At 45.5% G+C, this 27,669-nt stretch overlaps 1 protein-coding gene across 6 annotated transcripts in view; it reads left to right on the forward strand.

The window, feature by feature from the left end:
* The first annotated feature begins 22,261 nt into the window (after nucleotides 1–22,261).
* Nucleotides 22,262–27,669, forward strand: part of SCYL3 (SCY1 like pseudokinase 3) — an 84,592-nt gene continuing 79,184 nt past the window's right edge. For 3 of the 6 annotated variants that reach the window (XM_062192750.1, XM_062192745.1, XM_062192749.1), the window contains exon 1: nucleotides 22,262–22,505. The gene's annotated coding sequence lies outside the window, so the exon portion shown is untranslated. Of the gene's footprint in view, nucleotides 22,580–22,650; nucleotides 22,723–26,614; nucleotides 26,790–27,669 lie in introns of those variants that run through there. The other 3 variants (XM_062192746.1, XM_062192748.1, XM_062192747.1) reach the window with 3 other exon arrangements.

The raw sequence follows: 27,669 nt of genomic DNA on the forward strand, positions 1-27,669 counted from the left end.
AAATAAGTGTCATCTTCCCCTAGTGGGCAAATTAATTATCTGATTGGAGGGACAACTCCAACAATGCTTTGTCTTTTGCTTAGGAAAGTATCCATTGAGTAGCATTAGCTACAGAGAGAGAGAGAGAGAGAGAGAGAGGGGAAAGAAAAGAGGAAGGGATGGAGAGAGAGGGAGAGAAGAAGAGAGGAGGAGAGAGAATAAAAGGCAGGTAGGCAGCAGGCCAGGCCAAAAATCAGTAAATGCACTTAGGGACATCACAAGCTTTTCTAAAAATTAATTTTCTTCTGTGTCTGGTCAGGTATCATTATGTGATGGAACATAGACATACCTGAGATTGTCTTGCAGGGGGTTCCAGTCTTCATTTATTTCACTAATCTATTGGTTTGATCATTTTGCTCATTTCAGATAAAATCAGGTCCCAGGTGTTTTCTCACCTGTCTTTTTTAAAAGGACATTATGTTCTTCCATTATTCCAGTTATAGTCAAGTATAAGAAAAAAAATTAAATTCCATTCACTATCCATGTTACTTGTTTGTTGCTGAATAGATTTTGTGGCAAAGTTGGGGGGGTGAGGGGGGCCGAGGACATTTCCTTGGTCAAAATCAACAGTTTCAGGGTGTGTCTTTCAGACACTCCTGACCTTTTTATTTTGTTTTGGCAGTCACTGTAGCGAAAGCAAATGTAGCTCAGAGAGCTGAGTGCAAGTGTAGGACAGTTAAGGCAATAGTGTGTGTTGTCACTTTTCATCAGAAGTCCTATGTGAAGAGGGCATTTGTGCGGCAGTTAAGATGTCATTGGGACATCCACATCCCGTATCAGAGTGCCTGGGTTTGAGTCCCAGCCCCGCTTCCGAGTTGAGCTTTCTGCTAATGTGCACCCTGGAAGACAGCAAATTATGACTCAAGTATGTGGTTCCCTGTGATCCATACGGGAGACCCAGACTGACTTCCAACTTCCTGTCCTGGCCTGGTTCCCACTGCAGACATTTGGGGAGTGAACAGTAGATGTAAGAGCGCTCTCTCGGCCGGCGCCGCGGCTCAACAGGCTAATCCTCCGCCTTGTGGCACCGGCACACCGGGTTCTAGTCCCGGTCGGGGCGCCGGATTCTGTCCCGGTTGCCCCTCTTCCAGGCCAGCTCTCTGCTGTGGCCCGGGAAGGCACAAGTGCTTGGGCCCTGCACTCCACGGGAGACCAGGATAAGCACCTGGCTCCTGCCATCGGATCAGCGCGGTGCGGATCAGCCGCAGTGGCCATTGGAGGGTGAACCAATGGCAAAAGGAAGACCTTTCTCTCTGTCTCTCTCTCTGTCCACTCTGCCTGTCAAAAAATAAAAAAAAAATAAAAAATTTTAAAAAAGAGCGCGCTCTCTCTCTCTCTCTCACACACACACACCCACACACACACACACACACGTGCACGCACACACCTTTCAAATAAATAAAAAGGGAACAAAAGAAATTCCTGTTATCTGCCTACCATGTGACCTCAGAAATAGTCTTCTGGGAACACAGCCTTAGGATTTATTTCTAATACCTGTCAAGACGCAGCAGTAAATTAGAGTAGGTTCCATGTGGCTTTCACTAATTTAGATCCTATTTTTTTTACACTTCAGTTATATATACAGGAGGTACCCAACACTGGAGATGTTGTATAAGTTCACCTTGGTAGCATTTCCATGAGAGGATTCAGTGATGAAACTTACTCTGTTGTAGTTTTCCTTTCTACATGCTTATGGCTCAAGTTAGAGCATCTATTTCATTAGTATATGCATAAGCCTCACCGTCATCAGCTTGGCTCTCTCTATAATGGCCAGAGCTTTTGAGAGCTCTTTTCCAAAACTAGTTTTGCATTAAAATTATCGAGTCATTTTGTTCCCATCTCCTTGGCCAACAGTCCATTAGCTATAGTCAGCAATCACTTGACTTCTTGTACTGTCTGCCTTAAGCTTACTTGGAACCATGTACATTGTGCCAATTAGCTTTATACACTATGAGGGAATAAGGGATGGAAGGCAAACCCAGCATTTGACCTAACTTCAGATTACAGTGGCGTTGTTATCGCTGGCCCACCACTAGTCTCTATTTTCCGCTGTAGAGTGTACTAGGGTTGCATCATTTCAGCAGGGGCTCCCTTTCATCTCAGCTGACGCAGACTTCACATGGAATAGTGGAGAAGCAGTATTTGCTTGTCGCCTTGGTTACAGTCTGGCCCTTTCATTAAAGTACTATTGTTATTTTAGCAGGATCTAGATCGGGGCCATGCTCTGGGTGGTTTAAAGTTTAATATGATCAAAAGCATAATTAGATGCCAGTTGTGATGTCTATAGGAACCAGGTCCATGAGGCTTTCTAACTCAGACAGGTCCAACCAGATAGAAGTGACTGTTGTACTAAAGGTATAAATTTACCTGCGTCCCCTTGCATTCCTCACATCCCCATTGGTGACTTCTGCTCCTTTCTTGACCTTATAGGGTTTATCCACAATTCTAAGATCCAAGATCCAAGATGCAACTAAAGAAAACTCTGGGACTGATTTGTTCAGTAACTTTTAACTGGTCTTGTATCAATCTGAGTTCAATCAGAAAAATAGGAGCACTTCGAGTGATAAAGCTAGTGGAATTGATTAAAGTTTATATATAAATTAGATATATGCAAGATTATTATATAAAATTATGTATAATGTAGCATACAATTGTGGGACCTAGTGGAGAAGTCTGTGAAAAGCTGTTTCTTCTGTGTCCTGAAATCACAGAACGTGCTTGAAGTTGCTATAGATCATCCGAGCTGGAGTTGGAACTTGAATAGGAAACCATTCCAAGGAACCAAAAATGGGCTCCAACTAAGGAACATTCCCTGACCCTAGAATAAAGAGAACTAGCAGCCGGCGCCACGGCTCACTAGGCTAATCCTCCGCCTTGCGGCGCCGGCATACCAGGTTCTAGTCCCGGTGGGGGCACCGATCCTGTCCCGGTTGCCCCTCTTCCAGGCCAGCTCTCTGCTGTGGCCAGGGAGTGCAGTGGAGGATGGCCCAAGTGCTTGGGCCCTGCACCCCATGGGAGACCAGGAGAAGCACCTGGCTCCTGCCATCGGATCAGCGCGGTGCGGATCAGCCGCAGCAGCCATTGGAGGGTGAACCAACGGCAAAAGGAAGACCTTTCTCTCTGTCTCTCTCTCACTGTCCACTCTGCCTGTCAAAAATAAAAAATAAATAAAAAATAAAAAAGAGAACTAGCAAATGTGCTGGGCAGCATTTCAGATTTTCTCTTGACCACTTAGCTCCTACACCTCTCTAGTTCAGTCCTTTTTCAGGGAGAGTTTACCTTGTGGTTATCCTGATCGTCCCTGCCTCACCACTGTTTGCTGGCTGGGGCTGGAGGAGTGAGGTGGCAGATAGCTGCTTTCAGCTCACAGTTTCCTGGATCAAGAGAAGATATACAAGAGGAGAATCTAAAGACCACACCCAAAGGGCCTCATCCATACCTAGATATGACTTTGAGGATGAGATGCTGCACTTGAAGCCAGTGTCTAGTCTGATGGTGAGACATTGAGGGTAAGAGAGGAGCATATTTTGCATGTGGACAGAATGTAAATAACGATTGTAGAAGATTGATGTGTACTTGATTGAAAAAGATGGACGGGCCAGCGCTGTGGCGTAGTGGGTTAAAGCCCTGGCCTGAGGTGCCAGCATCCCATATGGGTGCTGGTTCTAGTCCTGGCTGTTCCTCTTCCAATCCAGGTCTCTGCGATGGCCTGGGAAAGCAGTAGAAGAAGGCCCAAATCGTTGGGCCCTGCACTATGTGGGAGACCTGGAGGAAGCTCTTGGCTCCTGGCTTCAGATTGGCACAGCTCCAGCCATTGCAGCCATCTGGGGAGTGAACCAGAGGATGGAAGACCTCTCTTTCTGTCTCTACCTCTCCCTGTAACCCTGTCTTTCATATAAATAAAATAAATCTTAAAAAAAAAAAAAGAAAAAGATGGCCATGATAGTTTTCAGCTAATTTCATCAAGAGATGGACTCCATTTCCTCACTTCTTGAAATGTATCTTGCTTCAACCAGTAGAATGACAGAAAAGATGTGTGAGTTCTGTATCTGTATCTCAAAAATATTGGTAGCTTCTGTGCCTCTGCCCTTGAATGCCCCTCTGACTGTCATGCTGTGAAAACACTTGGAGAGGGAAGTCCAGCCATCCCAGTTGACTTGTGACTAAAATTCAGTCATATGAGTGAGCCCAAGCAAGACCAAAGGACCACCCTGTCAACTCAGGAAATTGTGAAAAGCAATGAATTGTTTTTTTAAACCTGTAAGTTTGGGGCAGGTGTGACACCTGCATTCTCAACAGATGCCCCCAAAATATATTCCATCCCACATGCTCATCATATGATGTGATAGACACTCCTCCCATCTAGTGGTAGAGTCTGTATGTCTTTCCCTTGAACCTGAGCGCACTTTTTTCTACTGTCTCAACCAACAGAATTAGGCAGAAGTGATGCAATCTGACTTCCTAGGCGAAGTCATAAAAATACTTTCACCTCTGCCTTGCTCTCATGGAATGTGCATTCCTGGAACCAGGTACCATGCTGTGAGAAAGCCAAGTCACAAGCAGACTCCATGTATAAGTGTGTTGCAGTAATTGTCCCTGCTGAGGCCCTAAGGGCAATCAGCCCCAACTGCTAATGATGAATGAGCCTTTAGATGATTCCAGGCCCAAACCTGCAAGCTACCCCAGCTGATGCCACGTGAACCAAGGTGAGCTGTCCTAGCAAGCCCTGCTCAAAGTGCAAATTTGTGTGCAAAATATGATTGGTATTGTTTTAGTGAACTAAGCTTATGATGATTTGTTATGAAGCAAATGATAACTGGCTTAAGTTAAGTCAAGGAAAGATATATCCAAATGCCTATTCAAATTGTTCAAATCATAGCCACTATAACTTCCTTAAATCTCTTCACTCTCTCAACTTTTATCACTACCACTGGCATTTTCCAAACATACAAAGGTTATAAGGTGGAGGTTTTTACCAAAATGAAGAGCAATAGGAGACAACAAAATATCACCCAGGAGTACTGTAAATTAATTTAAATTCATTTCTCAGCAAGATGATCAGTTACTATAAATCATGATCCCTCAAGGCCATGTAGAAATATTTTGATACTGGACTTTGCATTATAAAGAGATACTTGTATTGGATTCTCATGACAGCTCAATATAAAAACTCTGTAGTCAATGAATTTGTCCAAAAAAAATATTTAGTACATATATTACCTCTGCTATGAGCACAGTAGGACTTGTTGATCCAAAACTTACGCAAAATGTTCAAACTTTGATGTCTTAATATTAATGGTGGATGGGTTAAGGGTGGAGATCTAACTGTGGTGGCTAGGAAGTGGGAGGGTTTTAGGTCACCAGCAGCTTGTCCTCAGAGGGTGGTTCTCATGGGAGTGTTGATTTTTTTTAACTTAAGTTGGGACTAGTTTCTCTCTCTGCTTCCTGGGTCACCATGTGATTGTTCCTTTGCACCATCCTTAGCAGCATCCACAGACACCACACAACGGGGCTGCCTGATCCTGAACTAAAACCTCCAAACTGTAAGCTGAGATAAAACTTTTCTTCCCCAAGACGCTCCGCTCAGGTGTTCTGTTAAACTAATGAAAAGAGGAATGATATACCCTCTCTGATCCTTTCCTTTCCAAGTCTCTGAATCCTGGAATATTGAAGTAGATGGTTCTGGAATCTGAAAGTTGGTTACTGCTACTTGAAAGCTGAAGAAATACTTCGCATGAGTGCAGCTCTTTGTGCTCCCCCAGTTGACCACTGTTTCAAGTCTGCTGTGTACTCAGCACTACACTAGTTCAAGAATATGAAACTGAACTGCACAGGTTGAGAATAGTACAGCTTGCACCAGGTAGGACGTGGAGGTACTCACTAAGCCGCTGAGTCCAGGAGCCAGGTAAGGCAATGCTGCCTTTCACTGAGTTGAGCTTTCAGAACTCATTTCCTGTCCTACATGATGGAATCAGGTTGAGTTTTTCCCCAGATTTACTGAGGTATAATTGATTAACAAAAATTACAAACACGTAAGGTATACACTGTATGACTTGATACATGTACACAGTGTGAACTGATTACTGTAATCAAATTAACATATCCATCACAATCATTGTTTGTGTGGGGAGGCTGGGGAATCAACTCTCTAAATTGCAAGTAGACAGTGAAGGATTAACTATGGTAACCATGCTGTACATTAGATTCCTAGATGTTCCTACAATTGAAAGTTTATAGCCTCTGTCCAACATTTTCCAGTTGCCCCTCCCACCAACTCCATCAGCAATCATTCTACTCTCTGTGAAGAGTTTTACTTTATTTACAAATCGTTTATTTATTTGAGAGGCAGAGAGACAGGAGAGAGCTCCCATCTGTTGGTTCTGTCCCTAACTGCTCACAATGGCCTGGCCTGGGCCAGCCAAAACCAAGAACAGGGAACTCAACACAGGTCTCCCACCTGGGTGGCAGGGACAGTCACCTGAGCCATCACTGCTGCCTCCCGTGGTCTGCGTGAGCTGGAAGGCGGAGTCGGGAGCTTGAACTCAGGCGCTCTGATGAAGACTGCAGGCATCTTAACTGCCAGGGTAAACGCCTACTCCCAGGAATGGCTTTAATCTGATGATTTTGAAAAGGAGAACCCCATAAGTTGAGGGGATCAACAGACCTGCAAACTCCAGAAATGCAGTGAAATACTTCGGAAAAGGAAGCCACTCCCGTCAAACACTTCTCCCTGAAACCAGTAAGTCTGGCCACTTTGATTTTATACTGTATTATTTCTCATGCTTTCTTTTATGACTATACCCAATTAGTTTTCATTTTTGTTAGACCCAACTTTTTTTATTTACTTACTTATGGACTTGAGAGACAAAGATAGAGAAGGTGCTCCCATCTGTGGGTTCATTCCCCAAATGCCCACAAGGGCCAGGGGGCTAAAGCCATGAGCCAGGAACTCAATCCAGGTCTACTACATTGTGGCAGGAACCCAGTCACCTGAGCCATCACAGCCACCTATTATGATCTACATTAGCAAGAAGCTGAAATCAGGGGCCAGAGTTAGTGGGACACAGTGCACTAACCAGTGGCTTAACTGCTAGATCAAACGCCCAGCCCCTCCAACCAGACCTACAATAATATAGAATATGATATCAGGCACCTGCAATTGGTAGAGCTCTCTTTTGTTAGAACGGTTGCACTATGACTTGATGAATATGATATTCATTCCCTCTTCATGTGCATGTGTGCATCTGCTCATACACATATGAGACACAGAATCTTTTCATTGAGAATAATTCATATGCCATAAAAGTCATGAGTTTTTTAAAGATGTATTTATTTATTTGAAAAAGTTACAGAGAGAGAGAGAAGGGGAGAGAGAGAGCGAGGATCTTCCATCTGCTGGTTCACTCCCCAGATGGCCACAATAGCCAGTGCTGGGCCAGGCCAGAGTCAGGAACTGGGAGCTTCTTCCTGGTGTCCCACAGATGACAGGGGCCAAAGCATTTGGATCATCTTCCATTGTTTTTTCTAGGCCATTAGCAGGGAGCTGCATCTTAAGTGGAGCAGCAGGGACTCCAACTAGCACCCATATGGGATGCAGGCATCACAGGCAGCAGCTTTACCTGCTATGCCACAATGTCAGCCCCAAGTCATGACTTTAAAATGTAAATTTCAATGTTTTTTGGTATACTATTTAGGTTGTGCAATCATGAACAGTCTCTAATTCCTGAATATTTTCATCACCTCAAAAAGAAACCCCTCAGCCATTAGCAATCACACCCTATTCCTTTCTGTTCCTAGCCCCTGGCACCCACTAATCCATTTTCTTTTTTTAAAAAGATTTATTTATTTATTTATTTGCAAGTCAGAGTTACACAGAGAGAGGAGAGGCAGAGAGAGAGAGAGAGAGAGAGGTCTTCCATCTGATGGTTCACTCCCCAATTGGCCTCAGAGGCCAGAACTGCAACAATCCGAAGCCAGGAGCCAGGAGCTTCTTCCTGGTCTCCCATGCGGGTGCAGGGGCCCAAGGACTTGGGCTATCTTCTACTGCTATCCCAGACCATAGCAGAGAGCTGGATCGGAAGTGGAGCAGCTGGGACTAGAACCGGCGCCCATATGGGATGCCAGCGCTTCAGGCCAGGGCTTTAACCCGCTGCACCACAGTGCCAGCCCCTCCACTTTCTATCTATATAGATTTTCCTATCCTGGACATTTAATATAAATGGAATCATGCAATGTGCGGCCTTTTGTGTCCAGCTTCTTTCAGTCAGCATAATGTTTTCAAGGCTCATTTATATAGTAGTAAGTATGAAAATGTCATTCTTTTCTATGAACAAAAATATTCCATTGTACCGAGATATTCATCCATTCAACAGTCCAGCTGCTTTTCAGGCAGCAAGAAAAGTACTCAAGATGAAGACGTGGTAAATACCCAAAAACACAGGTCTACCCAGGCAACTGAGTAGACATCACTACAAGTCTACCACCAGGGGGAGCAGAAGAGCTTCAAAGAACTGAGCTCTCCAGTGAGACCTGACCAAATGCAGCCCCAGCCCCGCCTGTCTGACACTTCACTTCTGGTGTCTTCTGTTTTAGTTGTGTTTTAGTCTCCTTCTGTTTAACTTGTTGTGTTTTAAAAATTCTGACAGTGTAATCACATTTTCATGTAATTACTAATTACCCTTCTTGGCCTGATTTCCTATTATTAAAATGCCCTGTTGGGGCCAGCACTGTGGCATAGCTGGTAAAGCCACTGTCTGCAGTTCCAGCATCCCTTATGGCAATAGTTGGAGTCCTGGCTGCTCCACTTCCAATCCATCTCCCTGCTAATGCGCCAGGGAAAGCAGTGGAAGATGGCCCAAGTACCTGGGTCCCTGTACCCACATGGGAGACCTGGAAGAAGCTCCTGGCTCTTCAGATGAGCCCAGCTTTGGCCGTTGTGGACATTTCGGGGGTGAACCAGCAGATGAAAGATCTCTCTCTCCCTCCCTCTCTCTCTCTCACTCTGTCTTTCAAATAAGTACATAAATTTTTTAAATGCCCTGTTTGCATATTTAGTTTAGGGCTACTCTAATTTGAGCACATACCCACCTAATCCCTTAGCTGATTCTTGTATTTTTATTTGGTGGAAAAGAAGAGGAAATAAGCTTTTCTCGTCTCTCATCAAAAACAGAAGCAGCAATGGTGCTATCCCATGTGCTTTTGTGACCCAGGTGTCTGTCCTGTCCCTTGTTATACACAGCATGCTGGCCTTTGCTGCTGACAATGTCACTAGACCAGTGAATTCATGCCCAATCTATTCACTCCATACAGTTGAAGGAAAAAAATAAATGAAAGAATTGAAAAGATGGCTATGCTCTTAGAATTGGATCTACAAAGCATATTGAATCTGTTAAAAACTAATTAAAAATTAAAATAAAAAAGCAGGCCGGCGCCGCGGCTCACTAGGCTAATCCTCCGCCTTGCAGCGCCGGCACACCGGGTTCTAGTCCCGGTCGGGGCACCGGTCCTGTCCCGGTTGCCCCTCTTCCAGGCCAGCTCTCTGCTGTGGCCAGGGAGTGCAGTGGAGGATGGCCCAAGTGCTTGGGCCCTGCACCCCATGGGGGACCAGGATAGGCACCTGGCTCCTGCCATCGGATCAGCGCGGTGCGCCGGCCACAGCACGCTACTGCGGCAGCCATTGGAGGGTGAACCAACGGCAAAAAGGAAGACCTTTCTCTCTGTCTCTCTCTCACTGTCCACTCTGCCTGTCCAAAATTAAAAAATAAATTAATTAATTTAAAAAAATGAAATAAAAAAGCAAAAAAGAACAAAAATAAAAGGTTTTTTAAAAAAGGACTGAACAGCCAAAAAAGGTGAAAAAATGCTGCTGTAAGAAACTAGGAAAATAGTTTTTAAGAAAATTTGGTATCAAAATTGAGGGCAAAATATGTTAAGAGGAAATCTAAATTCTTTATGATTTTCCTGTTTACTTATTCTTGATGTTTGCTGACCATAGAACAGACTCTTCACTAGAGATACTCCACAATCCTTTATCCCTCAAGCACTGTTGCACCATCTAGCTCTTTCTCAATTTAGAACTTGGACCCAGGACAGGCAGTGTCGCACAGCAGGTTAAGACACCACTTGGGGCACTTGCATCCCATGTGGGAGTTCCTGGTTCAGTCCCACCATCCTGTATTTCTGATCCAGGTTCCTGCTAATATGCCTGAGGGGCAGCAGTTGAAGGCCTAAGTACTCAGGTTCCTGCCACCCATTGAGAGACCCAGAGTTCCTAGCTTCTGTTTTGGGCCTGGCCTTGCCCTGGCTGTTGCAGGCATTTGGGGTGTGACCCTGGAATGGAAATAGATCCCTGTTTTTCCCTCTCTCTGTCACTTTGCCTTTCAAACAAATAAATAGTTTGTTTATGGACCCAGACAATTTGACTGTAAAATTTAGTTGGAAGTACCCAGGAAAATCCTGAAAAATAGGAGAAATGACGGAGAACCAACCCTAGCAAACTAAAATAATATATTTCCCTCTAGGGGCCAGAGGGTTAAAGCTGCTGCCTGCAGTGCCAGCATCCTATGTGGTGCCTTTCAAGCTCTGGCTGCTCCACTTCCAGTCCAGCTCTCTACTGTGGCCTGAGAAAGCAGTAGAACATGGCCCAAGTGCTTGAGCTCCTGCACCCACATGGGAGACCTGGAAGAAGCTCCTGGCTCCTGGCTTCAGATCAACCCAGCTGTGCCACTGCAGTGATTTGGGGAGTGAACCAGCGGATGGAGAGCCCCCCACCCCCCGTCTGCCTCTGTCTCTCTGTAACTCTGACTTTCAAATAAATAAATAAGTCTTTAAAAAAAAATGAAAATCATGGCTGGTGCCATGGCTCAATAGGCTAATCCTCCACCTGTGGCACCGGCACACTGGGTTCTAGTCCCAGTCGGGGCGCCGGATTCTGTCCAGGTTGCACCTCTTCCAGGCCAGCTCTCTGCTATGGCCAGGGAGTGCAGTGGAGGATGGCCCAGGTGCTTGGGCCCTGCACCCATTGGGAGACCAGGATAAGCACCTGGCTTCTGCCCTCGGATCAGCGCGGTGCGCCGGCTTCTGCCCTCGGATCAGCGCGGTGCGCCGGCCGCAGCACGCCAGCCGCAGTGGCCATTGGAGGGTGAACCAACGGCAAAAAGGAAGACCTTTCTCTCTGTCTCTCTCTCTCTCACTGTCCACTCTGCCTGTCAAAAAAAAAAAAAAAAAGGAAGTCCAGTGAGATCCCATTTCTAACTTACCAGCTGAAAAAATATCTCCCACAGTGACAACATAACCTGCTGGTGAGGCTGTTGGGGGAACAGGCTCTCTCATAATACTGATGGGAATTTGACCACATCTAGCAAACTTCCAAGCTTGCTGATCATCTGGCCTAGATAGCTCACTTCTAGAAATATGAATCCAAAATACAGTAGTAATAAAATCGGAGACATAGAACAACCGATTATAGCAGGGCTTGTAATAGCGATGGAAATAACCTCAGCGTTTATCATAACAAATCATCAGGGCTAGTTGAATAAATCATGGCACACACAGTAGAGTACTACGATCTGTTTTTAGAAAGAATACCTCCATAAATTGTTAGCGTGAGATTTCTCAAAATATGTTAAATGAAAAACAAGAAAGTGGAACAAAGAAAAAGTGTAGTAGTCTGCTATTTATCTAAGAAAACCTATAATTGTATTTGTATTTCCTTAAATTTTTAAAGACAAACCATAAAATCAGCCCAGTAATTATGTCTAAAGGGAGGGATATTATGTGCGGTTAAAGACAGGGCTAGAAGCTAGTCTTCTCAGACTATATATAATTACATATATTTGATTTTGGAACTGCATTTTATGTGAATATATGACACAGTTAAAGGGAAAACAAAAAATGAATCTCTGAAATTTAAAAATGACATTAATTTTTTAAAAAAAAATTGTATTTATTTGTTTGAGAGGTAGAGTTACAAACAGTGAGAGGGAGAGACAGAGAGACAGAGAGAGAGGTCTTCCATCTGCTGGTTCACTCCCCAAATGGCCACAACAGCCAGAGATGAGCTGATCTGAAGCCAGGAGCCAGGAGCTTCTTCCTGGTCTCCCACAGTGGTCCAGGGGCCCAATGACTTGGTCCATCTTCTGCTGTTTTCCCAGGCCACAGCAGAAAGCCGGATTGGAAGAGGAGCAGCTGGGACTAGAACCGGTGCCCATATGGGGTGCTGGTGCCACAGGCGGAGAATTAACCTACTACACCACAGCGCCGGCCCCAAAATGACATTAATTTTAATGAACCACACTGTATGTTGAGCTGGAAACTTAACCAAAAGTTGAGAAATTGTTTCAAGTAACTATTTGCCTTTATTTTAAAAAAGATTTATTTATCTTATTTGAAAGACACAGTGACAGAGAAAGGGAGAGACAGTGAGAGGTAGAGAGAGAGCTTTCATCTGCTGGATCACTCCCCAAATGCCTGCAATAGCCAACGCTAGACCCACACCCAAGCCCAGAGCCAGGAACTCCTTCCAGGTGTTCCACATGGATGGCAGGAAACCAAACACTTGGATCATCATCTATTGCCTACCAGGGGCATTGGTGGGAAGCTGGATTGGGAGCACAGAGCAGCTGAGACTCAGACCAAGCACTTCAATATTTAATGTGGGCATCCAGGCCCCGGCTTAACCTGCTTCCCCACAGCACCTGTCCCTCAAGTAACTCTAAAATCAAATCATTCAACCTACACGTACTTATCCCTGGTGTGATATATCATGAGGCTACCAAATAATTAAACTAAATAAAACAAATCCAGGTTGTTTTTTTAAAGTTATGTCTACTAGAAAAAGAGCTGGGAACCATTTTTAAGCTAGAAACAATTACTTTCCTAGCTCCCAGACTGAGGCCTACAATTATGACTTCTTATAAAAGAGATACACAAAAAGAATATGTAAAGGAGGAAAAGAGGTATGATCAGAGGACTTTTCACAAAAGTGATGACAGACCCCCAATGACTGGAAGTTTGTCTGGAAAACAAACTTGGGAGGACACTCTAGGGAGAGACAGCAGAATGAAGAAAATGTATAGAGATGTTACCTTTGGGTAGCCTTTCTAAGTGCTTTAGGCACAAGATGAGGCTAGGAAGATTGTTGAAGGCAGAACTTAAAGAGGTTTCCCTTATTTTCTAGACAATGTTGAATGTATTTCTAAGGTGGCATATGTTATGAATACAATGCTGATCCAGAGAGATACCTCTTAGACCTCTGGGGTATGGGAGAGACGTGGCTCCTAAGAGAATAAAATAAGGGAAGTAGGTTAGAAGACACAGTTTTCCAGAACAGAGGTATTTTGTACATCTGAGGAGTGAACCAGTCCCTTCTGTGACTGTCTCTCAAATAAATAAATAGATCTTACAAAGAAAAAAAAAAAACACAAAAACCCCTACAACAAAGCAGCAATTACATCTCGGGTGAAGTCAGGTGACAGCTATAACCCAGCTGTAGAGATACTGACAAATTTAGTAGAAATCCTGACCTCATTGAGCAGAAGACTGAGAGCTGATCCATACCTCTCAATCTCCAGCTGGGCATAAATATCTTGGTTAATAAAATAAATGAGATCGGAAAAGAAGGGATAATGTTTTCATTATTGACAGATGAAAGAATGATCAACATCAGTAAATAAATATGAGAATACTTCAAAAATTTATGGAAAGTGGAATTGAAAGATAAATTTATTCCCTCATGATGGCCCAGTGGACTGGGCTGCCACCTGTGATGCCAGCATCCCACATCAGAGTGCTGGTTTGAGTCCTGGCTGTTCCACTTCTGATTCAGCTCCCTGCTAATGTGCCTGGAAAAATATCAGAGGGTGGCCCAACTTGGGCCACTGTCACCCATATAGGCGACCTCAATGGAGCTCCAGGCTCCTGGCTTCAGCCTGACCTATCCCTGGCTGTTGCAGTCATTTTGGTGGTAAACAGGTAGACAGAAGATCTCTAACTCTGTCTCTATGTTATTCTGCCTTTCAAATAAATCTTTATAAAATAAAAAAATAATAATCTAATGAACCAAGGAATCTACACACTTTGCAAGGGGCCTTAGGTTTAATATTGCAAACCAACCCATATACATGTAGCAACTTATAAAAATATGTTTTTACCCAATCTAACTGGGATAGCTGAATCGACTAGAATACTGTGCCATCTTTCTGCACTGGATAGATCTTTCATGCAAGATGCTGTCCAACTCTGACCTCAGAATCACTCTTAAGACTTCCTGGTCTGGCTATAAAGCCCATGAGAGCATTTCAGGCATGGAAAGCCAAGACACTGTGGCAAAAAATGTTATACATGAAGGATCTCTCTGAGACCCCAGTGGAAAGAAGTGGTCATCAAAGAAGGATGTACTATTCTCTCTCTCTTTTTTTATTTTTGACAGGCAGAGTGGACAGTGAGAGAGAGAGAGACAGAGAGAAAGGTCTTCCTTTTGCCGTTGGTTCAGCCTCCAATGGCAGCCGCGGTAGGCGCGCTGCAGCTGGTGCACTGCGCCAATCCGAAGCCAGGAGCCAGGTGCTTCTCCTGGTCTCCCATGGGGTGCAGGGCCCAAGCACTTGGGCCATCCTCCACTGCACTCCCTGGCCACAGCAGAGAGCTGGCCTGGAAGAGGGGCAACCGGGACAGGATCGGTGCCCCGACCGGGACTAGAACCCGGTGTGCCGACGCTGCAAGGCGGAGGATTAGCCTAGTGAGCCGCGGCGCCGGCCAGGATGTACTATTCTCTAAAGGAAGGAGAGAACTTCCACTTTGCTTATGGCCTTGTCCAAATACTGATAGAGTTTATATACATAAAAGGCTTCCATAGCATAGGCAGCTCTTGTCAAGAGCCTTGAGTGGTCACTGACATCATACATAGGAGTGTTGATTGTTAAATTAACAACAGGAGTCATTATGCACTAGTCCCCAGGACTTCTGTTTTCAGTGTGTTGTATTATGAGAGTTAACTATAAAACTAGTTCTCAAACAGTGTGTGTGTGTGTGTATATATGCAAATTATTGAAATCTTCACTTAGTATAGAGTTGGTCTTCTGTGTACAAAGTTAATTGAAAATGGATCATAGTGGAGAATGGGACTGGCAAGGGGGGAGGGAGGAGGAGAAAGGGTGGGAGGGCAGGTCTGGTGGGAATAATTACTATATTCCTAAAGTTGTACAGTTTGGCACATGTTCAATCGGACTTGCCCCAAACAGTAGAGTTAGAAATGTGGCACGGGATTCCAATTCAATCCCATCAAGGTGGCACGTATCAATGCCATCTCACTAGTCAAAGTGATCAGTTTCAGTTCATAACTGATAATGATAAGATTAACAGTCAAAGGGATCATGTAAACAAGAATAGTGTCTGCTAACATTAACTGATAGAATTAAAAAGCAGAGAACGATCCAACATGGGAAGCGGGATACAAAGCAGACCCATAGAATGGCAGATGTCCTAAACAGCACTCTGGCCTCAGAATCAGCCCTTAAGGCATTCAGATCCGGTTAAAAATCCCATGAGAGTATTTCAGGCATTGAAAGCCAAGACACTGTGGCAAAAAAAAAAAAACAACCGAAATGAAAGATTTCTGTGAGTGAGATCCCAGTGGAAAGAACAGGCCATCAGGGAAGGAGGTACCTTTCTCTGAAGGGAGGAGAGAACTTCCACTTTGACTATGGCCTTGTCTAAATAAGGTCAGAGTTTACGAACTCAAGAGGCTTCCATAGCCTTGGCAGTTCATGACAAGAGCCTTGGGTGGTTACTGATGCCATAAACAGAGTGTCAATTGTTAAATCAACAACAGGAGTCACTGTGCACTTACTCCCCATGTAGGATCTCTGTCCTTAATGTGTTGTACTATGTGAATTAATGGTATAACTAGTACTCAAACAGTACTTTATACTTTGTGTTTCTGTGTGGGTGCAAACTGTTGAAATCTTTACTTAGTATATACTAAATTGATCTTCTGTATATAAAGATAATTGAAAATGAATCTTGATGTGAATGGGATGGAAGAGGGAGCAGGAGATGGGATGGTTGCGGGTGGGAGGGAGGTTATGGAGGGGAAAAGCCACTGTAATCCAAAAGCTGCACTTTGGAAATTTATATTTATTAAATGAAAGTTTAAAAAAAAAAGAAAATAAAAAATAATTTTAAAAAAGTAAATTAAAAAAAAAAGATGCTGTCCAAGCTTTTAAACAAAACAGTGGAACTTCACAGAGCCACTCCAGTGACTGTTGCTAAACGTTGCTAATCACCTTGTGACTGTGTAGTGGAACCCCCTAGACACTTGCTTTCCTTTTATTATTGTGGTTGTAGCGAGGTTACAGTGGAAAAATTTTGAAACACTCACATCCTGTAGGAATTTTCCGTTATCTACACAAATTTCCTAAAAAGGTCAAGGTAGGTTTTCTAGAGGTATTCACTACATATGGATGGTATATATATTTGTTGGAAGGAGTGTTTGTGCTTCCGTAAAAGGGGTTATGTCCTTTTATATATCCAGATTTTAGCTGCAAAGGCATTAGTGCAACTGAACAAACTACTGAGGTAGTAAATTTAAACAGAAATAAGTCCCACCGTTTTTACTTTCCTGATTGGTTTTTTCAGGAAGAGCTTATGAAAGTTTAGTTCAAATCAAGGTGGATAGCTAGTGCTTTTTCAGGAATGTCTGCAAAGTGCTCACAGTCTACTTGGGAGTCCAGGGTAGAAACATGAGAGTGTAACAAAGAGACAACCGAGAAGTGAAGCTGAATAGAAAGTTGACAGGCGCTGGCACCGCGACTCAATAGGTTAATCCTCTGCCTTGTAGCGCTGGCACCCCGGGTTCTAGTCCCGGTCGGGGCACCAGATTCTGTCCTGGTTGCTCCTCTTCCAGTCCAGCTCTCTGCTGTGGCCTGGGAAGGCAGTGGAGGATGGCCCAAGGGCTTGGGCCCTGCACCCGCATGGGAGACCAGGAGAAGCACCTGGCTCCTGGCTTCGGATCAGCACGGTGCCCTGGCCGCAGCGGCCATTCGGGAGTGAACCAACGGAAAAAGAAGACCTTTCTCTCTGTCTCTCTCTCTCTCACTGTCCACTCTGCCTGTTAATAAAAAAAAAAAAAAGTTGATAGGCTCTGACTTGAAACCAGATGAGGATTGACAGAAGACAAAATTCAAGTTTAGCCTTAAATATTATCACGGGGAAAATTATTTGTAATAGAAAACATATTCTTTCTAATCATTATATATTTATAATATATGTCTAGTTAAATTATAATTGATAATTGTCACATTCCAAGGACAGTGAATCTGGGTTGCTGCAGATTCTTTTCTTGCCTGGCCCTGAAAGGAGTATTGAAGGATCAGTGAAGACTTGAAAGATTGGTGTACACAGAACACATGTAAAGAGCTCAGAGGGAAGTTTCAGGGGACTCAGAACTGGAAGCAGAGAGACAGAGCAGGGTGGGTAAGAGGCTAGGAGCGAGAGATTCAGAACAGAGAGGCACAGAAAGGCAAAGGGAAGATGCTGGGTGTACACAGCAGGCTCTCAGGCAACTCATCTTTGTAATGTTGAATGCATATGTAGCATGTTGTAGGCACTGGGTTACATGCTAGAGATATGATAGTAAACAGAGAGAGAGACAGGGAAACCCTGTTCTTGGGGAGCCAATGTTCCATGTGTGGGACAGAGATATTGATCAGTTAAATATGCCCATTGGTGAGAAGCATAAAGAAGAAAAATAAAGCAGAATCAAAGGCAGAAAAAAAAACCAGAAGAAGTTCTATTTTAGATAGTGTGGTTAGGGAACTGTCTCTGATAAATTAGGTTCAAGTGGAAATTTCAAAAAGTAATCATGACTTTCATGTATGTATAAAATCAAGACATTATTTAATGAGAAAAAAACCCAAAAAAGATCCTAGGACTATTTTGAAAAGCATTTGAGAAGCTAAATATTTATAGGTAACTTAATAACCCTAAGCTTTGGGATTCTTTCCCACTGGACAAAACTATGTGCATCCCTCTGGGATGAAAAATGTGCATGTTAACCTGAGACTTCAATAACTATTCCATATTTAATCAATAGACTTAACAGGTGACATCTGTGCAGAGACTGGAGTGACATCAGGGGCACATAAATGAGTAGAGGAATAATGAGGAGGAGTTGCAGAGTATGTCAAACCCCTTTGCTTCTCTCTCCAATGATCAACCATAAAATATTCTTTCCTCATTAGTATTTCAGAGAGTGGGTTTTCCTTGGGAAAACGCAAAGAAGTGCAGAGTCCTGCCCACCAGGTTGGGGAAGAAGGACAGATACTACGAGGAGCTGAGCCACATCTGGACATTAGATTATGGATCAAGGAAAGGGAGGCCGACAAGAACTGAGACGAGCACACTGGGCAGAGCAAGGGCAGGCGAGCAGCTACGCTGACCACAGAAGCTTTCAAGCACCTGCTGAAGGCACTCATCTCGATTCCCCTGTAGAAGGGAGAAAAACACAATGAGGAACGCCCCAGGAGCTGCATGAAATGCATCAAGAGAATCCCCCTCCTTCCATCCTGCAGCTGTACATGCCTCACACTTTCGCTTGCAGTCTCATGGTGCTTGGGCAGCTGCTGCAAGTAGGCTCAGAAAGTGGCCGTTTTGTTTCTTAACTTCCACAGTGAGGTGAGAAGGGAGAAGGGTGGGGATGGATGTGGGTGCTCATAAACCTACGAAACCTGTGCTGTTGCTGTTTTCCTGATTCTACTCCCTGAGAGAGGTTACAAACGCGAGGCCTGTCCTGACAGGGTGGAGGATGTTAACAGTGTGCACTTCACAGAGTTCTTCTTTATCCTGGTGCAGGGCCTGACGCTCCAGTGTCTGATCCATGACAGGCGTTCGTCTCAGAGAACACGTGTCTGTACTGGCAGGTGCCCTTGCAGCTCTTGTCCGATCCAAGTTCTGTTTATTCCTACCAAGATAGCCACTCTTCAGGAGTGTCCTGAACAGGAAAGAAGTTAGCTTCAGGTGTATCGTGGCCAGGTGAGACAGGCGAGGTGACTCAACAACACACCTGACATAAAAGAATTACTTGTAGATCCAGAGAGAAGAGAGCAGCATGTCTCACGGGGCCAAATGAACAGGGAAAGCCATCCTGGACCTACACTCAACCAGTGGATGTGAGGCAAGAGTGAGGGAGGACTCAGTGGGCCAAAACCTTCACTGGGGTCCTGGTGTTCCCCAACCAGGAGCCCCTTGAGGAGGTCAGTTTGCTGGGTTTAAAGCGAGCAGGCATGAGTTCCGGGGAGTCAGACTCTGAGAAGTGGTTACTGCAGCCTAACTGCCGGGTCTAGGTAGAGTGTGGGAGCTAGCAGGGAGAGCCAAGCAGTTGTATCGAGCTGACAGATAACCAGGTCACCACAGCGAGAAACTGGAGGAGGCAGAGAATCAGGAAGTATCCAGGGTGACAGAGCCCCGCTCTGGTATGAGAAAGTTAAAGAAAGCGGTATTCACATGGATGCCGAGGCAACAGAGAACTGTAAGAATTCACTACAATTGGCCGGCGCTGCGGCTCAATAGGCTAATCCTCCGCCTGCGGCACCAGCACACCAGGTTCTAGTCCCGGTCGGGGTGCCGGATTCTGTCCCGGTTGCCCCTCTTCCAGGCCAGCTCTCTGCTGTGGCCCAGGAGTGCAATGGAGGATGGCCCAAGTGCTTCGGCCCTGCACCTGCATGGGAGACCAGGAGAAGCACCTGGCTCCTGGCTTCGGATCAGCACAGTGCGCCAGCTGCAGCGGCCATTGGGGGGTGAACCAACAGCAAAAAGGAAGACCTTTCTCTCTGTCTCTCTCTCTCTCACTGTCCACTCTGCCTGTCAAAAAAAAAAAAAAAAAAAAGAATTCACTACAATCTGGCAGGGGTGTGAGCAAATATTTCTATGGGGAATGGTAGAAAGTTAAGGTGCTTGTGTCCCAGGATGCTGGTTTTCTTCTGAAAACAGGAAAATATCATCAGCTGACAGTTGAGAAAGACAAGGGGATGGGAGAGGAGAATTACAGTTATCATCGGGACTTTGATGAGGAGGAAAGGCCAGAGTGCAAGAGCGAGAGGCACGAGCACCCTGGCAGAAGCCATGTCCCCATGCGTCTACATGGGTCGCACAGCAGCAAGAACAGCAACTGACAATTATTGAAAGTTAAACATGTAGTAGGTAGCCTTTTACATTTCGTACCACGGCTGACCCCCACGAGACCCCCGCGAGGTGAGTGCAACTTTAATTCACATTTTGCAGCTGGGAACATGGAGGCTGAGCAAAGTCAATGTGCCTAGGGATACCCCATAGAGTAAGCAGCAAACATGGGCTGATGTTAGGCTAATCTCTAAAGCCCAGGCTGGCACTCGGCAGCCACTCACAAAGTACTTGCTGACGATGTAGATGAAAGAGGAGCTGTTGCCAGCGAAGGCTCAGAAGAACCTAAATGGAGTCGTTCAGTTCATATTCAGCTTCGCACAAGGAGCCTGACACTTATATCTTGGTCACGAGGCAGGGCACTTTGCAAAACTAAAATAAAATCTCTAGTACTGAGTTTCTCATACACAGCCAATCGCCTAAAAAAAATAATCCACATTTGGGCCCCTCAAAGAACCCACTTTTCTGTAATGACTGTGGCATCTTCCTTCTTTTCTAAGTGAGCGGCACAGTGCCTGATGCAGAAAAGGTATGAGTTGAATATCTGTGGAACAGGTGTAACAGGAGGTGGTTGTCCTACAACACACGTAAAGTGCTTACATGTAGCTTAGAGAGCAGGCCAATAGCCCTTACAGCAACACAGATGTCTGTGGCTGATTCTAAATTACTTCTGCACAGAAAGTGTAATGTTCTGTGAGGTTTTAATTGGTTGAAACTATACCTTAGGAGCAGCTAGCATTCTGGTTATCAGGAATTCTCATTCCAGAGGTAGCCAGCCAGCATCACACCAGAAAGGCCACATTCCAGAGACGGAGCCATAAATACATTAACCAGATGACACCAGAGGTTTTCGCAATTAATCAGGGGGAGTGTCAGGCATGGGTTTTTACTGGCAAAATGACAATTTATTAATTATTATGTATTTTACAGATGGTCTGTTAAAAGAATTCAGGGTAGATGAATTGGACAAAAATGTTTCCACAGAGTGCTCTCCGTTCTTGAATAACCACTTCTAAAAATTCAAGAAGCCCTCAGTCTTTGGAGATGCCCACTGGGGCTTCAACCCTAATTGTCCTGGCTCTCCCATTGGTCTGGGGGAGGATTTCTGTTTTCCAGTTGCTGACGACTATGCTGGTAAGAGAATCCAGTTGTTTCTCAGCTCTCTAGAGCAAGGTGGGGTCAGAGTCCCCAGATCTGCACTCTGCAAGACAACACTCCCTAGCCAAGTGTGCTATGAGCATTAAAGTGTGGCTGGTTTAGATTGTTTAAAAAAATTCGCATTTTGAAGATAACACGTTAAACATACAATATTTTATATTGAGTGCACTTCCACATAAGTCTTTTCAGCATACAGAATTAAAATAGGATACCACAATTCTTCACTTCATTCTCTACTGTTTTTAACGTGGCCACGAGAGAAACCTCAAATACATAGGACAGTACGGACCTAGGAAAGAGAGCTCGGACTTCAAGATCGTAGGATGACTGAAATTAACTGGCTGTGCCTGTCTCCTGATACATACTTAACAATTTTAAATCGGGGCAATATTTAGTCTGACATTATCTTTTAACCCGGTGAAGGCATCATCGGGTCCTTAACCCACCTAGAACCCTGTTGGCCACGGTATCAGAAATCACCAGCAGTTACACGTGACCAAATGTCTCAGCTGTCAACCGTGCGGGGTGTGGAAAGCAGATAATGCGAGAGATGACGACGGGAGCGAGCAGGTGCCACGCTGTCTTAAACCTACCACCTGTACTCTCACGACACCCTCTAGAGAGGGGACCACCACTGTTAGTAATAGGGGCTGCTCTTACTGATAGTCCCCATTTGACTTCTTGCTGATCTAAGTGCGACTGCAGATTTTCCGTGTCAAAGGCAGAAGCCGGCAATACCCACATCCGCCAGCGGCTGCCTCCGCCCAGCGCCACTCGGCCCGCGCGGCGCAGCCAATGAGCGCTGCGGAGGCGACCGACGTCAGGCCCTCCAGAAGCCCTCGCTAATTTCCGCCCAGCTTTCTCTCGCCCGACCCCTGTACTGGGGCATTGGGCTGAAGCCACCAGCGGCCATCTTGGATGCGGGCGGAAATGAAATTAAAACTCGCATAGTAAAAGCCAGAAAGTTCAAGTCAACCGCGAGTGCACGTTCGACCCACAAGTCCAGAAAAAAAGACGTCGCGGAGCGACCAGCGGCTGGAAGCAGCGAGGGAAACGCTAAGCTCGGCACCGGCGCCCATACTCAAGATGGCAGCTGCCTGAGAATCACCTGTGCGGGCGCTCTATCTCGGTTCCGGGTATGTGCGCCTCTCTGGTGGCGGCCGAGGGGTGAAGGCCGGCATTCCGTCCTGTTTCCGGGCCCGTGTCTAAGGTGTCGGAGGGACCCGACCCCAGAAGATAGTGGGTGTAGGGGGTACATCTCACGGGGGAGGCGAGGGTGGCTGGCGTCCACAGGGGGCGAAGAGGGGAACGGAGCTGCGACCCCCGGCCTCCTCCCCCGCCGCCCTCCCGCAGGTAACTGGGCGCCCCGCGCGGCGTCCTCCGTCCGTGGGAGAGCGGGCCGCGGGGGAGGGGGCTGCCACCCGGGGAGGAGGCGGTGGGCGCGCGCCCCGCTCGCGGGTCCGCGCTCGGCGCGGCGCCGGCTGCCGGTTGAGCTCCGCGCCCCGCCGCCAAGCCGCGTCTCCTTGCTCTCTGCGGGGCGCCCTTGCACTCGGGGCTTCGCGGGAGATCGGGGCTCCCGAAGGAGGTCGGGGAGTCGGCCTCGCGGGGAGGTGTGGAAGGTGAGGGGCCAGCGAAGCTAGAGCGCCTCCCAGCCCCTCCGCTGCCCGGCCGGGGTCGCGGCGGGCGGGCCGGGCCGGTGCCCGGGGGAGCCTGGGGTCGCCTCTGCCTTTGGCAAGGGGGCTTCAGTCGCGTTCCAAGACCGGTGCCCGGGCCCCCGAGGCCCAGCTGGCTTGTGCCTTTGCGTGTAGGATAAAATGAGACATTGCACGGAAGGTTGTGTTTAGGAAACCATGTGAAGTAACAGTCGGATCCTGAATTTTGGAATCACGGTTACTGTTTTATTAAAGGACGCGTGTGCATATCCAGTGATATCGCCAAGCTGAAATCGGTTATTTTGGTCCGTAAAGACTTCGTGTGTTGCTGCTCAGCCAGCAGTGCTGGACTGGATGCTGAACCGCATCATAGGTTATCATTAGATACGGAGGTTTTCTGTTTTTCAACGCAGTGCACATCCTTCGAAATGACCCTGGAATCTTTATCTTTGGAACTTCAAGCCTAGGGAGCTGGGATTAAATAATCTGCTGGATAAAACTGAGAGATTTTTTTGGCGGACACAGGTTTCTTAGCCGAGTGTCCGAGTTGCCCGGGAAACTAAACGAGGGCTTTCGGAATCCACAGGTGTTCCAGAAACTTCGTGTGCTACCTAAGCAGGTAGAAAGGTGGAGAGAGGGAGGGAGGTAAACGGATCGTTACTGGGAAGACTGAGATGTATATTCAAGTCAGACACTGAGTACTGAGTGTTTCCTTGTGGGGTGGAGATGCTAAATTCTGCAGAATCCCCGTGCTGTGAGATTAGAATGTCCGCTTCACGTTCTCCGGACTTTTCAGTTTCAAAGCTAACAAGATTTTGTGTTTTCACTCCTTAAAACAGTAAAAAAAGAGAACGTTTTGGAAGTCCAGGTGTTACTGTTTAGCTCTTAAATTTCAGCAAGTTCATTTTAACGGAATTATTTTTAAAGCATTGGTTGTATCAACAGTATTTTTTACTCCTTTAGATACAAATACTCCTTTAGATACCGATGTGTGAAGTGAAGAATTAAGAGTTCCTGATGAAGGCATTCTCAAGTTGGAATCAACAATGCACCTCTTAGCTTCCCGGAATAAAGTTTGCACTGGACATAGAATATAACCCTGCCACTCTGTCAGATCACTGTATGTTGTGACTGGACATTTGTCAACTGTAGCTATGCTTTCACAATAAAATGGCAGCCTTTCTCTTGAGTTTTTTGAAGAAACTGAGTAATCCCCTTTTCATTGATTAAAAAAAAATATATTTTTAGCTTACTTGAAAGACACAGAGAAAGAGAAACACACCAGAAAGAGAACTCTCATCTGCTGGCTCATTCCTTCTGTCCATCTGGGTCCTTCACATGGGTGGCAGGAACCCAGCTGCTGTGCCAGCTCCCTCTGCCCTCCCAGAGTACACATTAACAGGAAGCTGGCTAGGGAAGGGACTGCAGTCAGGCGCTCCAGTCTGGGGTGCAGGTGCCCCACGCGGTGTCTTCTTGCACCAGCGCTCCTTGCCCCCTTTCATTTTTAAGTGTCATTTTTTAGGGTCTTAAAATGCTTTCATAACTCGAATTGTTGGTTATCCTGTAGTGAAGTCCATAATACTGGATCAAAGGTTGATGGATGCGATAAGGTCCAGTAGTCCCACGAAGGAGTCTTTTGCTGTTTAGAAATAGGTCAGCTGAGGGCCCATTGCCGTTCTCTCTGCTGACTGCCCTGGACTCCTCACTGTGTTATGTCCTTTGTGGACTCCTAGTGAAACCAAACTGCAAGGGTTTCTGCCAAGGCAGTTCCTTGTTCTCAGTTTCCCGCCAGGTGTTGGTCTCGAAAGGCTGTATTTGGTGGTTAAGAAGCCATCTAGGCTCCCCTCGGGCGAACACTTCAGAGTACCACGTCAGTAGCTCATTCCTCTAGAGTAACCTGTTTTTCAGGCGGGAGTTAAGGAGAAGTAGGGTTTTCTGTTTCTGAAATGGCAGTTGGTTTCACCCAGGCTACTTGAGGGAGAGGGTGCTGAGTGTGAGTGAGGAAGTGACTTTGGAGCCAGGCGTCCTGTGCCTTTGCGATGGAGGGCAGTGTTGTGCCCCTGTTAGTAGACTAAGCCACTGCCCGGTGTGTTTGCTTACTCCTCCGCTGCCTTCATGCCTGCCCAGCTTCCTGCCTTCGTGTGGCTTCTGCTTGCCATAGCCCCAACGCTTCCTCCTGGTAACCCTCTGCCTTCAGCTGTTCTGGCAACAGAGGAAAATAGCTTCTTAGTTCAGATTCCTGGGGGGAGAAAGTGATCTGGTCAGTTTATCCCTTCATTCAGGCCATCTGGGAGTTGATGTGCTTTGGCCCAGGGGAGGTACTCAATAACTGTGCCCTAAAAAGCCACTAGCATCTGGGTGCTAAACCTGACTCCCTGCGCAGCAGGAGGTGGCTGCAGGCTGGACAGGCCCTACGAGGTAAGCTGCAGCACAGGGCCACTAACTGAGTTACTTTTCTTCACAATCCTGTATAAACTACTTGTAATTCCAGCAGAAAGGTGAATGTTCTGTACAGTTTTTTAGAACTTTTTGAAAACTTCTCTATCATTCTTAGGAAAGGTAAGCTAGTTAGGTAGGAATTTTTTTTCCCAAACCTGGGTTTGTTACAAAGTAAATAAACTTAGTTCTTACTCATGATACTTGTAGATGTGTGGGCACTTGGAGATTTCATTTTAGGCACATGTTTTTGAGCAGCATTATGTACTCAGGTCACAGAGAAAGTGTTATATGAAACTTGATCAGAGTTGGGGGTGATACAGGTGATCCAAGTAGAGGATCTATGTGTAAGGATTATTGGGTATATGTTTATCTAAGGAAAACAGGTTTTTAACTGAAAATTTAAAGGTCTTTGTAGGATTTTTGGTTGTGTTATTTGGAAGTAATAACTTCCTTGACACATTGCCAGTTGTTAAGAACTCTTTATTTAAAAAAATTTTATGTTATGATAAAGCCAGAACCAGAAGCTGACAGCTACAATTTTTTCAGTTAATGTTGCTTGACCTATACATGTTAAAAAAAAATTGAGGCAATATTGAATAATCTGAGATTTCCACATCAGAATGCAAACACATGGTTTCTCATGATGAAAGGCGTTATCTGACGGCCCTGGAGCTTCCCTGGTGGAACTTTCTAGTGGTTCCTTTCACCCGAGTGCAGGTCCTCACACTGCTGGGCATGCGTTGCCTCTTATAACCGTATGAGTTTGTATCTGTGTTGCAAAGAATGGTGTGTTCATGTCATAGAAGATTTGGGAGGTGAAGGCAAGTGTGTTTTGTATGTGTGTGTAAAATTACCCATAATCTGACCCCTGACAGCAAGCTTCTCCTTTATCTTAATTTTTTCCATTTTCTATATGTGTATGTATTGATGTATTTTTTTAAAAGATTTTATTTATTTATTTGAGAGGTAGAGTTACAGACAGAGGGAGAGACAGAGAGAAAGGTCTTCCATCCACTGGTTCACTCCTCAGGTGGCTGCAAAGGCTGGAGCTGGGCCAATCCAAAGCCAGGAGCCAGAAGCTTATTTCAGGTCTCCCATGTGGGCAGGGGCTCAAAAACTTGGGTCATCTTCCACTGCTTTCCCAGGCCAAAGCAGAGAGCTGGATTGGAAGAGGAGCTACCAGGATTTGAACGGCGCTCATATGGGATGTTGGCACTGCAGGCAGAAGCTTAGCCTACTATACCACAGCACCAGCCCTCTTGTATGTCTTTTTAAACCTATTGAAGTATCATTAATATGGAAGAAGCTGAACATCAAGTATACAGTTTTGTGAGTTTTTCTTTTCTTTCTTTTTTTTTTTTTTTTTTTGACAGGCAGAGTTAGACAGTGAGAGAGAGACAGAGAAAGGTCTTCCTTTCCGTTGGTTCACCCCCCAAATGGCTGCTACGGCTGGCATGCTGCGCCAATCCCAAGCGAGGAGCCAGGTACTTCTCCTGGTCTCCCATGCAGGTGCAGGGCCCAAGCACTTGGGCCATCCTCCACTGCACTCCCGGGCCATAGCAAAGAGCTGGCCTGGAAGAGGGGCAACCGGGACAGAATCCGGCACCCCAACCGGGACTAGAACCCGGGGTACCGGCGCTGCAGGCGGAGGATTAGCCAAGTGAGCCGCGGTGCCGGCAAGTTTTGTGAGTTTTGACATTTGTAATTACCCAACTCCATCATCAAAATCAAGATGATATATCCATTCCTCCAAAGTTCCTCCTGTATCCCTTTGTAATCTTTTCTTCTTGCCTCCTCATAACTGAGCCCCCTCCCCAGGCAACTACTGCAATTTTCTTTCATAGGGTAGTTTGCATTTTCTGGAGTTTAATTTGTGTGGTGTTTTGGGTTTTGTTTGTCAGAGGTTATTCATTCCTGCAGTTTCCCTATTGTTCCCTAGCATAATTTTGAACATTAATGAGATGGAGCTTTTTCCTGTGTTTATTGCCGTTTGCATTTCTTCAGTGGCTTGTTTTCTTTCCCATCATTCTGTTGACCTTCAAGTGTTTTACTTGCGTTATAGAGCTCCCCATTTGTTGACTTTTAATCAATGTTACAGATATTTTCCGATTTGTCATGTTTTTCTTATAATTTTAAGTTACTTTAGGCATTCAGAAGTTTTACTGTTTCTGAATAATCAAGTTTTGCCACATTTTTCTTTTTGAGGCAG

Source organism: Lepus europaeus, chromosome 5, assembly GCF_033115175.1.
Source record: "Lepus europaeus isolate LE1 chromosome 5, mLepTim1.pri, whole genome shotgun sequence".
Classification (NCBI taxonomy): Eukaryota; Metazoa; Chordata; class Mammalia; order Lagomorpha; family Leporidae; genus Lepus; species Lepus europaeus.